The following is a 12,723-nucleotide window of genomic DNA, read 5'->3' as shown; positions in this document are numbered from 1 at the left end:
TTTTACCTGGTTTATTTTACTTATCCCTTTTTTTGCCCTCATATCATTTTTGTTTGCTGAAACATATGAAGCAAATCCTATACATCACTACAACTCATCCTTGAATAGTTCAGGATCCATCCAAATAGTACATCATAACATCTATTAAGACAAATATGGTATTTAATCTTAAATATAAACATTGTAATACCAGGGTTCTTGATCACACATGATAATTTATTATTAATTGTTAATTAACAATACATGTATAGGTTCAATTAAGCAGATTCTGGATGGCCTGGTTTGTGTTTTTTGGGGGCAGACTGGTTTGTGTTGGAATGAAAAGAAGGTCCTAACATCTGGTTTCTATGTTTCTCGAGTCTCTCCTCCTCTTGAGTTTTTAGTTAGTTTAGTTTAGTTAATTGTTTGTTTTTCCACACTCTAGGATTGACCTTAGGGCCTGGGCATAATCCTTTAGCTTTTTTGCTCAAGCACTTGAGCCATAGCCCCATTCTAGATTTTTACTGGCTAATTGGAGATAAGTGAGTGTTTCATAGATTTTCCTGCTTGGGCTGGGTTCAAATCATGATTCTCAGATTTCAGCCTCCTGAGTAGCTATGATTATAAGCATGAGCCACCAGTGCCCAGCTTAAATTCTTTTATTATTAAATTCCTTTATTATTAAATGTCATGGACTTAACAGACATCACAACCCCATTTTATCATAGGACTGTCACTCTAGTGTTTTCCATGGGGAAAAAGAGAAGCAAACTTCAGAGAGGCCTCATCTCTGCTCAGTGCCATCTCACTAGAGACAAAGACCAGCCTGAATGTCCTTACTGTAGGCTTTACTGCACAAAGCCATGATATTGAGAATCATCTGGACGCTTCCCTTTATTACTTTGTCTTTATTAGCAGGCCAGGAAAAGCACATGACTCCAGGACGCCAGAAGTGATGGCAGCCTGGCCAGCAAGGTCTGATGAAAGGGGCAAAGTTGTTAAACCCACATGCAGAATTTGAAAAAACATAGTTCCCTTTTCGATCCCTACCTGTAAGAGAAAACTTGGATAGTAGAAACCATACCCTCACACCAAAGAATATGGAAGCCAGGGATCTGATAAGATTGAAACCAATAAAGGTAAAAGAATTCATATAAGTTATTAAGTGTTTTGATATGGTTTAAGCAGTGAGCAGCTTTATTTGAGGAATCACCTTCAATGGGGTCTAGGTTGGTCTAAAACAAGTTAATGTTTGGAGGGGAGAAATGCTAGCCAGACCTTTAGATTTGACCTCAGGGTCTGGGCATAATCTGAGAGAGTTCTTATGAAAACAACTAGAGTAGCAACAATACTGAGAAGCCAATTAACTCTCTAGCTCTGCTGACAAACACAGGTAAGAAGATGCATTAGTGGAACAAAGGAGGTAAATGATCCAGGAAATTACACAGTGCTGACTGGATTAGCCAGATGGGGATTTCTGAGAACTGCATCCTGGGAACTAGCAGGCCAGGAGGAGGAGGAAGACAGCAAATAAACTCTTTGGCGAGGAAAACACATCATTAGCATGTAATTAATGCCTAAGCTACTATGTCAACCCAAAATAATTTATTTTGTTATATTATGGAAGGGTTAGATCTCAAGAGCTTTTGTTTTTTTATGAACTAATGCTTAATAATTAAGAAAAAATTACAGGCTGGGGATGTAGCTTAGTGGTGGAGTGCTTGCCTAGCATGCGTGAAACTTGGGTTCAATTCCTCAGTACCACATAAACTGAAAAGGCCAGAAGTGGTGCTGTGGCTCAAGTGGTAGAGTGCTAGCCTTGAGGAAAAGAAGCTCAGACACAGTGCCCAGGTCCTGAGTTCAAGCCCCAGGACTGGCAAAAAAAGAAAAAGAAAGAAAGAAAGAAAGAGAGAGAGGGAAGGAAGGAAGGAGAAAGAAAGAGAGAGAGTGATAAAGAAAAGAAAGAGAAAGAAAAGAAAAAGAAAGCAAGCAAGAAAGAAAGAAAAAGAATTGCAGGCTGGGCGTCCATGGCTCATTCCTGTAATTGTAGCTACTCAGCAGGCTGAGATCTGAAGATTGAGGTTCAGAGCTAGTCCAGGTTTGAAAGTCCATATTGAGGTTTGAAGCCAGTCCAGGCAGGAAAGTTCACGAGGCTCCTATCTTTAATAAACTATTCCTCCCAAAAAGCCAGAAGTAGAGCTTAAAATGGAAGAGTACTAGCCTTGAGCAAAAAAAGTTCAAGGACGCAGGCCCTGAGTTCAAGCCCCAACATGCATACTCTCTCTCTGTCTCTCTGTCTCTCTGTCTCTCTGTCTCTCTGTCTCTCTGTCTCTCTGTCTCTCTCTCTCTCTCTTTCTGTCTCTCTCTCTCTCTCTATGTGTGTGTGTGTTGGTATGTGTACATGCATACATATATGTACACATATGTATTTTTAAATGGTGCATTCAATGTATTAGAAATACTATCCAGATCTTGAATGTGACCTATTGCAGTGATGTGGAGGGAATGGAAGGGTGAGGGAGACAGGAAATGGGTATAGGGAGTCTGTGTCAGTCAGTGGTCTGTTGACAACTCAGCTACTGTGAAGGAAATCTCTCCCAAATACCCTCCCTCCTAGTGACAAGATTGTATTTCCAGGTGTCTGAGTATATTTACTTTTGAACCATGACTCAACATAGTTCCATATCTATTTTCTCTATTTACCAACAAAACTTCCTTTCAACAATCTTTTTAAGCTGAGTGCAGGTGGCTCACACCTGAAATCCCAGCCACTCAAGAGTCTGAGATCTGAGGATTGCAGTGCCAAGCTAGCAAGAGAGTCTGTGAGACTCTTATCTCCAATTAAGCAGCAAAAGGCTGTAAGTGAAGCTGTGGCACAAGCTGGTGGAGTACTAGCCTTGAATGGAAAAGCATTGGTGATACCACCCTGGATCTGAGTTCAAGCCCCAGTACTGGCACCAAAAATTAAGTTAAAAAAATTACTCTAGCTAAACATTTCATGTCAGTACCAAACTGACCAGTGCTGGTAGCATACTCCATCCCTTTTAAACTACAAATGAAATACTTAATTTTTAAAAAATGCTTTTATTTAATGCCTTTTGAGCAGCATAGAAACATTTTTGTTGTTGCATACAGTATATTTGAATAGTGATAAAGGCACATTCCAGGCAGGGATTAATTCCTAAGGAGGTTCTTAAAGGGTCTTGCTAATCACTTTTCTGCTTCATTATCAAGGAGTTGTTTGCTTTTCTATTTGACTCTTCTATCTTCCCTTCTTTCCAACTGTGATAGATCTTTGAGAATAAGACATTCCTCCAGGCAGCTGAAAGCAGATGAGTAGACAACCAACTGTGTGTGTGTGTGTGTGTGTGTGTGTGTGTGTGTGTGTGTGTGTGTGTGTGTGTGTGTGTGTGTGTGTGTGTGTGTGTGTGTGTGTGTGTTCGTGCTAGGGCTTGACCTCAAGGACTAGGCATTCTCCCTTAGCTTTTTCACTCAAAGCTGTCATTCTACCACTTGAACCACATTTCCACTTCCGGATTTTTGCTGGTTAATAGGATATAAGAGTCTCACAGACTCTCCTATCCAGGCTGACTTCATTTGAACTGAAATCCTTAGATCTCAGCCTCCTGAATAGCTAGAATTACAGGTGTAAGCAACGGATTCTCAACCCAGGCCTGGTCTTAAGGTAAGGAAATTCCATCTCTGCCTAGCACTTGGGTAGCCAAGTAAATTCCGGCTTGGTAACAGGTAAATTTAACATCATTGACCTGTAGTTGACACAAACATACAGAATATGTAAAAATTAGCACTAAAAGAGTGTTTATGTAGCAAGAATTTTTAAAAATTGGATTTATTGGGAACTTTTTCTTTCTGTTAATAGAAGCAAAAATTTTAAAAGAAACAAAACCCTCCTCTTGGCTCTAAAATACATTAGCTTGAGTCTCAGATTGTGTAGACCAGGACACAGGACTGTCTGCTTATCGAAGAGCCTTGATTGGGAGCTATTCCCACAATCTCACATGGCAGTGGTAACATAATTTTTCAGAGTTTTTTTTTTTCTGGCAATTTTTCAAGCTCAGAGCACTAAAGGTGGTAGTAATTGGATGTTCCGGGTACTAATGAGTAAACATGTTGCAAATGGTACCAAGTGACCTAATAAGAGTGAGTTATCTACTCATCTATGCAACAGGAATTTATTATTACATATGAAAACAGGGGCGGTGCCAAGCCTGGATGTGGTCAAAAACAAGAGGGAAAGATCCTCCCCCTATCATTAGAGACCATGTGCCAGATGAGGAGTCAGTCAATGACTAGGTATTGGTGCTAGCAGGAAAGAGAAGAAAAGGCTGTTTTCCTCACTCTTTACAGAGTTCAGGCTGACATCCCCGGTAACAAAACACAGATTAATAAGAGAATAGCACAACATATTTGTTCTTCAACATTTGACCTGCCATGAAAGTCTTTAGAAATGAAGACCCAAAGATCAGTCCAGGAAGAATTGTGTATTGTTTTGCTTACATTTTTTTGTGTGCCAATACTAGGACTTGAAATCAGGGCCCTGAACTCTCACTTGGCTTTTTCGCTCAAGGCTAGCATGCTACCACTTGAGCCACAGCTCTACTTCCAGCTTTTATTTATTTATTTATTTAATGGTTAATTGGAAATACAGATCTTACAGACTTTCCTGCCTGGGCTAGCTTCAAACAGAGATTCTAAGATCTCAGCCTCCTGAGTAGCTAGGATTACAGGAGTGAGCTGCCAGGTCCCGGCTTCTGCTTATATTCTGTGATGTATGGATAACTATATAGAACTATAGACAAAAAAAAAAGGAGCTGTGATCTAATTGTACTCAACTTGAAGAAGGCCTCTCTTGTAGCAGAACCACTTTGGAAAGAAGTTTTTTGATCCATTTGAGAGCAAGTAGACCAGAGAATTTAAGACCAAGCTTCATCCAAGCACCTTGAAATCCTAGCTTCTCAAGAGGGTGAGATCTGAGGATAGTGGTTTGGGTAGGAAATTCTGTGAGTTGTTTTTTATCTCCAGTTAACCATGAGAAAGCCTGAAGTGAAGGTGTGGCTCAAGTAATAGAGCACCACCCTTGAGCACAAAAAGCACTCTAGGACCTGACTTCAAGATTCAACGTAAGTCCCCCCTACAACCCCCGCCAGCCTCGAAAAAGACCAAGCTTCACCTACAAAAGTGAAGAGGGTCACAGTGACCTTATTACTCCTCAGACACTCACAATTTGTTGAAATTCCAAGACTCTGAGATTGTGTGATCATTGTTTTCCTGTTATATAAATGGCTTATTTAGAGAGACACTTGGGTCAACCCATACACTTTGAGGAGAATAAATTCATTGTGCAGGCAAGACAATGCTCACCTATCCCAGTGCTCCAGAGGTGAGTCAGGAAGGTTGCAGACTAGAAGCTAGCATGGGCTATATAGTGAGACAGTATCTAAGAGGCAGAACAAAAAGAAGGAAGGAAGCAAAGAAGTGGGAGGAATGAAGCAAGGAGAAAAAGAAGTTAGACTTGTTGCTATTGTTACTTTTTATGTTATATATCCATATATGAATGCTGCTTAGAAAAAGAGCGACTTAAAGTTACAGCCTTCCCAATCAAAGTCCTATTTGTAAGATCAGAAAAAAGGAACCTTTCATTTGCCATCCTTGTAAGAGCAAATTTACTTGAAAGTATTTGTGGGTTTCAGTATATTTAGATTTGATATATATTGTATGAAACATAATATATTATTTTTACATGTATAGAAAATATAATTTAAAAACTACTTATTGAAAGAATAGCCAATTGTACTATAAACCAAAAAGCATTTCTAACTCAATTTGGTCACGAAATCCAGATGGATAGATTGCTTGTTTTCAGTGTTTACTAAAATATACATTTTTAAAAAGAGTAAAACATATTAATTATCCTTATATCATATATTTAGTTTAGAAACATAAACAATGATTTCCAATATGGGGCTTTTTTAAGTTCAAATATGTAGTTTAAACAAGAATTTTGCATGGCATTCATTGCATTTACTGACAAATACAACCTTTTATTATTAGGGGCTTCAAACATTTAATCTCTCACGCTCATTCATCAAACAAAGAGCTTATATGTTAGATATTCAAGGTATTTCTAGAAAGATCAGTTGTTTTGTTTATTAAAACACTGATCTATCACCAAGGCCTTTTGTATTTCCCTTTTCTTTCTCCCTTTGTTCCACTATTCAGAAAGCATTTGCTTTCTAAGGACAGGAACTTGATGAAAACACTTTTGTCCTGTGGAACTTGGGCCTCATTGTCTAAGTTGTTATCTTTCACCGTCCTCACAAATCTTTTGAAAACCAAAGAATTGTGTAAGTTGTTAGAGGCTGGAGACCAAGCCTCTTTGCACGTTACCTATTCATGCACACACACAGCCCCTTTCACACAATGCAAAAGAGGACGGACCCAGAAACTCTGAAAAGCAAGAAACCTAGAGCCTGGTTCCCCAATCGTATATGCTGCCACATTGCTAGACTAGTTGATTAAATCCTGTGAGCATGCATTTACAGACATTCTGTATCCTGGAGAATTTAAGACTCAACAGTTTTTCAAAATAAAGTCCAAAGGAGCTTTCACTTGATAAAACCCAAAGTAAAGCGTATAACCACACATTTTTGCCATACTTTGGCTCTGTTTCTTGGACCCAGAAACCCTGAAGTTGAAATACAACTGGCTGAAGACAGCATTCATTCTCAAAAGTTTTTCACTGTAGTTTCTTCAGAATTTGGAAATAAAAAGACGCAGATCCTCAAAAAACAAAACAAAACAAAAAACAATTCACTTATATCTGTTTACTTTTGCAAAGAATGTCTAAGGGCATTCTCTTGATCAACTGAGAATTCTTCCATGAGGCCTAGCAACAGCCATCCGCCTGTATGAACACGAGACCCATGGTTCTTATTGTTATATATAGAGTGACAGATTCATCTTCTTCATTCTTCCATGAGGAAGAATTCCTCCTGTATGAAATTTAGATCCTTGCTTTTTATTGTTCCATATCTCTCCTCCTCCTCCTTCCTTCTCCTTTTCTTCTCCTTTCTCTTCTTCTTCTTCATCTTCTTCCTCTTCCCTCCTCTTTTTTCTCCTCATTCCATTTCTTCTGTTAATCCTCTTCCTCCTTCTAATTTTAATCTCTTTGAATATGTGTGTGTGTATGTGTGTGTGTGTGTGTGTGTGTGTGTGTGTGTGTGTGTGTGTGTGTGTATCTAGCAGTGGAATTCCTTGTTAGTTGAGGACACTCCATACTGTTTCCACAATGGCTGAACTTTTGTACATCCCCACCCACAGTATATAAAGGTCACGCTTTATCTTAAAAAACTCTTTTCAGGGTAAAGGTGCATCTTACTCCATTCAGTAAAGTGAAATTGTGTTTTACATTCCTAACTCATACCCTTTATGGAAGATCCATAAAATTCTCCCTAGAGAAGACCAAGGTACAGCACATGAACAATTAATTTCAAACACTTCAGCATGTAAATAATTTCAGAACCCACAGGGCTGGGTTTTTTCCTCCATCCCACTTGGAGTGGAAAGGGCATTATGCTTTCCCTTCCTTTGTGTGCATCCTGTTATTTTTTTCCTTCTGTGTCTTCCACATCGTCATCACATCCCGAGTTGCCATGCATCTTTCTGCAGCCTGGAGAAACTTAGAGAAAAGGAATATGGCTAGACTTGTCAAGACAGCCTCATATCCTGGGCCCAGGTGAGGCTATTCAGAAGGACCTCTTTTTCCATGTGGAATACAGGAGCAAGTAAGGATATGAACAATCACATCCCTTTGAAATTTTTGAAAGAAATTGTGTGCCAGAATTCCTGAGCAAGCCCAGCGACTGCTCCTCCACCTGGAGAAAGGCACACAGTTGAGCCCTTCAGTACTGTCTGTACACGTGCCAATCAGATGTACATGAACTGTTAGGATAGCTATGAGTCAGGACATTGGCACCATCACTATCCTGAAGCTTCTGCTTTAAACACAAAGCCCAGAGAGATTTCAAAATGTTGCAAGATCATTCGGGGCCACCAGCCATGCATGGTGGGGGTCATGTTTCTTTAGCCCTACCATGGGCAGCATTTTTTTTTTTTTTTTGTCTATCATGGGACCTGAACTCTGGGCCTGGGCGCTGCCCCTCAGCTCTACAGCTCAAGGCTAGTGTTCTACTACTTGATCCACAGCACTACTTCCGTCTTTTTCTGCTTATGTGGTGCTGAGGAATGGAACCCAGGGCCTCATACATGCAAAGCAAGCTCTCTAACTCTGACCTACCTTCCCAGCCCCCTGTGGAAATCATTCTTGATCTGACCTTTCAAAATACACCAAATGTCAGGTGCTGGTGGCTCGTACCTGTAATCCTAGCTACTCAGGAGTCTATGATTGTGGTTTAAAACCAATCCCAGGCGGACAAACCTGGGAGAATCTTAGCTCCATTTAACCACTCAAAAGTCAGAAATTGATCTATGGCTCAAGTGGTAGAGTGCCTAAATTGAGTGAAAAATCTAAGGGACAGTGTCCAGGCCCCTAGTTCAGTCCCTAGTACCAGCGGAAAAACAAAACAAAAAAACAGAAAGAATATCCTCTGATTGAATTTGTGTCATTGGCTGAAGTGAAGCCCTCTAAGAAATAACATAGTTAAGATCTGAGGATTTCCACCCACAACCCTTATGCAGAGAGTGTATTGTCTTCCCCACACATGGGACCTCTGCTCCCTTTTCTAAGGAGTCAGCACCAAGCAGGCCCCAGCCTTCCTTTTCTTCCTTGTGAGTCTCCTGGGGGTCTTTAGCTACAAGTGTGATCTCTGGCTGGACATGCAGGTTAGGCTGTGCCAAGCACCTTGAATAGCTCATTATCACTAATTAGTGCTTAGGAGATTAATCAGTGTGAAGCTCATCCTTCTTTAATGACTTCAGCAACTGAGTCAGGGGGTCCTTGCAGCCAACTTTGAATTATTCTGTTTGTTTGCATGCTTATTTGAATGTGTAAAGTCAGATGTTTACTGCCTCTGACTGCATGCATTGAAGAAATGCTAGAAAAATAGACAGAGTGGAGAAAAGGGATTGTATTTAACTTGCAGCTTAATGAAGCCTTGAAAATCTGCTATTTTAAAAGGCTGGAGTAGTCACGAGAAGTGGGGGAGAGAAATCAACAGTTTCAAAGTTGCTGGGAATTTTCTTAATGATAAGCAATTTGCTGCTGTTGTTTAAATTCAAAGTTTACATTCAAAGAATTTAACTGATTAAAAAATAGGTCTGAGGATCCTTTTCTGGTTCATAAGTGTGATGATTGGGTCTCATGCCCTTACATGACATGTGCCTCCCTCTAAACCTTGTTATGACATGGGCACGTTACCCGACTCATGTGAAAAAAAAAATAGGACTGAGAAAGGAAGGAAAAGAAAGAAGGAAGGAAGGAAGGAAGGAAGGAAGGAAGGAAGGAAGGAAGGAAGGAAGGAAGGAAGGAAAGAAAGAATCCCTCTCAGTGTGCCAATCCTGGGATTTGAACTCAGGGCTTGGGCACTGTCCCAGAGTTTTTGTGCTCAAGGCTAGCACTCTGCTATTTGAACCACAGCTCTATCAGCTTTAAAAAAAAATTGAGATAAGAGTGTTATGGACTTCTGTGCAGGCTGACTTCGAACCAGTTGCAAACCACTGGTGCCTGGCCCTCAGTCTTAATTTTTTTTTTTTTGTCTTTAAATGGTTAGTTGTACAAAAGGGTTTCAACTCAAAATGTCAGTTTGTGAGTATAATGCATCTTGGTCAGTCACCCCTTCTACCCTTCTCCCTACCCCTACCATCTATCCAAACTCCTCCCATCTTCTTAAGTTACCTGGCTCCATTTTCACATGTGCCCATTGAATATGACAACTGAACTCACCCCCTTCCTACTCAGTCTTCACATATAAATACTAGGCATTCTTTCTTTCTTCTTTCTTTCTTTCTTCTTTCTCCTTCCTTCCTTCCTTCCTTTCTTTCTCTCTTTCTCTCTTTCTCTCTTTCTCTCTTTCTCTCTTTCTTTCTTTCTTTCTTTGTCATGGAGCTTGAACTCTGGGCCTGGGCACTGTCCCTAAGCTCTTCAACTCAAGGCAAGCCCTCTACCACTTGAGCCACAGCGTTACTTCAGTTTTCTGGTGGTTAATTGAAGAGTCTCACGGAGTTTACTGCCTAGTCTGGCTTTGAACCATAATCCTTAGATCTCAGCCTCCTGAGTAGCTAGGATTACAGGTGTGAGCCACTGGCGCCCAGCTAATAGGTGTTTTATTCAAGTCACATTTAGTTTTTAGTGTTTCACACAATGAAGACATCCACTACACCATCTGGATTTAAATTCCAGCCCAATAGAGGCTCCTCCACTCCTTATCTGTGACCACCACATACTTTTTTTTTTTCTAGTTGTGGAGCTTGAACTCTGGGCTTGGGCGCTATCCCTCACCTCTTCAGCTCAAGGCGAGTGCTCTACTGCTTGAGCCACAGCGCCACTTCCAGTTTTCTAGTGGTTTATTGGAGATAAGAGTCTCACAGACTTTCCTGCCCAGGCTGGCTTTGAACCGTGATCCTCAGATCTCAGCCTCCTGAGTAGCTAGGATTACAGGCGCCCAGCTGACCACTGCATACTTTTAAGTTTATCTTCACTTTTTATAAATAACCCTCCTACCTTCTCCAGATATAGAGATGATGCTCTTTGCTTCAGGAAAGGGTATACTGTGTACCTAGACCCAAATCACACTACCTACTGAACAACAAAGTCACTCAGCCAGTTATTCTCTTACAAAGTTAGGGTGCCCTATAGCCCTTGGTTACAAAGAGGATCCCAGCTGGACATTGGTGGCTCATACTCAAGAGGCTTAAATCTGAGGACCTCAGTTCAAAGCCAGCCCAGGCAGGAAATTCTGTGAGATTATCTCCAATTAACCATCAAAAAGCTGGAAGAAGAGCTGTGGCTCACGTGGTAGATCTCTAGCCTTTAGCAAAAAGCTCAGGGACAGCTCCCTAAATCCAAGGCCCAGAACCAGCTCCAGAAAGGAAAAAAAAAAGAGAAAGAAATTGTGTTCAAGAAGAAGCCACAGTCTTTTGCATTTATGATTTAAGCAAAATCATGGCAGAGCACTTTCAGCGTATGGAGCTGAATTGTCATGATTACATTTTCAATGATTAATTTTGTGATTTGCCACAATGGTGTTTTGTTTTGTCCTGTCCCCCTGTTGAAAAATACACAGAATAAAGATTATTCTTTATCCCACCTCACCCAGGCCCGTTCAGCCTAAAACATCCTATTTTGCCCGGGGCTTCCCTGGGGTCAGCCAGGTGCCCTGCTAATTTATCTGTTCCTAGCAGCCCTGTGACTCCAATCTGACCTCTTCACAGGCTCACCAGCTACACCATAGAGCTCAGCCCCTGGCAAGTCATGGGATGAGGTAATGGTTTCCACATGTGTCAGGGCTGTCATTCGGCTAATGAGGTCAGAAGGTGGTGCTGGTTGAGCAGCCTCTCACTCAGGTGGCATGCCAGTTGGAGATGGAGAAAAGACTCTCCCCACCTCTTAGAGGAAGCCTAGCTAGACAGTATTTCTCAGCACTGTTTAGAAAGGGATGGCATCTAGGAAACTGAAGGATATACATAAAATATGTGTGTAGATGTGTGTGTGTGCACATGTGCACACATGCCAGTACTGTACTGAGGCTTGAACTCAGGGCCTTAAGTTCTTGCTTGGCTTTTCCATTCAAGGCTGGCATTTTACCCCTTGAATCAGACCTCCAGTTCCAGAGTAGACTTTTTGAAGGGCAGTTATCTCTGGTGTTTATAAAATAAATATAACTCTTACCTTATCAGAATCTTAAATGAGAAAGTCTATTTGTTATGTTCCTCAGGACCTAAGTGTGTTTAACTAACAAGGCTTAGATAAGTCTAGAATATACTTGAGATCAAAAGATTCTCATTTCCCAGTGTTCAGACTCGAAGGAGTAAAATAAGTTAAGACTTGATAAATCAGCTATGACCTATCATTCTCTAAGGATCCTTACAACTAGGTTAGGATTTCAATGGCCTGGTGAGTTTGTAGATGTGTGGTTTTACCAGGGGGAAAGGGAAGACTGGGCAGACTTTTAAGGAACCTGTCACATGTACATCTTATGTTGTTACTGATTTTAGTTTTTGAGGTTCCCCCCACCATGCTGGGAACTGACCCCAGCACCTTGCACCTGCGATTCAACTGCTCTGCAATTGAACCTCCCCCAGCCCCTATCTACATTTTCACAACTCTCCAGTAGCTCACTGAAAAGTGAGTTTTTAAACATAGCTATTAGATACTTTGCATTTTTTTGGTACTAGTACTAGGTTTTAACTCAAGGGAGCACTGTGCTTTAGCTATATTTACCCAAGGTTAGTGCTCTACCACTTGAGCCAAGCTTCTACTTCCAGCTTGTTGTTTGTTTGTTTCTTTTTTTTGGGGGGGGGGAGTTAATTAGAGATACAAGTCTCACAGATTCCCCCTCCCCCCAGGCTTGCTTCAACCACAACCCTCAGATCTCAACCTCCAGAGTAGCTAGCATTACAGACACAAGCCACTGGCACTCAGGTAGTTATTAGACTTTGGTATTGTTGTGCCTGCCATGAATTCTTATCAGGTGTGGCAACTGCTGATGGGATCTGCAAATCAGATTGGCGGTCACACATACCCTCCCCTCCCAGCTGGTGGTCTGC

The 12,723-nt window shown here is 41.0% G+C and overlaps 1 protein-coding gene and 1 non-coding gene across 2 annotated transcripts in view; both read left to right on the top strand.

Annotated features, from left to right (window-relative positions):
- Positions 1 to 12,723, top strand: part of Atp8a2 (ATPase phospholipid transporting 8A2) — a 466,480-nt gene that overhangs the window by 445,748 nt on the left and 8,009 nt on the right. The gene's annotated exons all lie outside the window — the stretch shown is intronic.
- LOC138814386 (small nucleolar RNA U13) lies at positions 9,283 to 9,386 on the top strand. Its single transcript, XR_011367967.1, has one exon. It is a non-coding gene; the product is annotated as a small nucleolar RNA U13 (small nucleolar RNA).

This window comes from Dipodomys merriami, unplaced genomic scaffold (genome assembly GCF_024711535.1).
Source record: "Dipodomys merriami isolate MVZ:Mamm:240054 unplaced genomic scaffold, mDipMer1.0.p SCAF_6, whole genome shotgun sequence".
Lineage (NCBI taxonomy): Eukaryota > Metazoa > Chordata > Mammalia > Rodentia > Heteromyidae > Dipodomys > Dipodomys merriami.
This window is presented reverse-complemented; position numbering and strand designations above follow the sequence as displayed.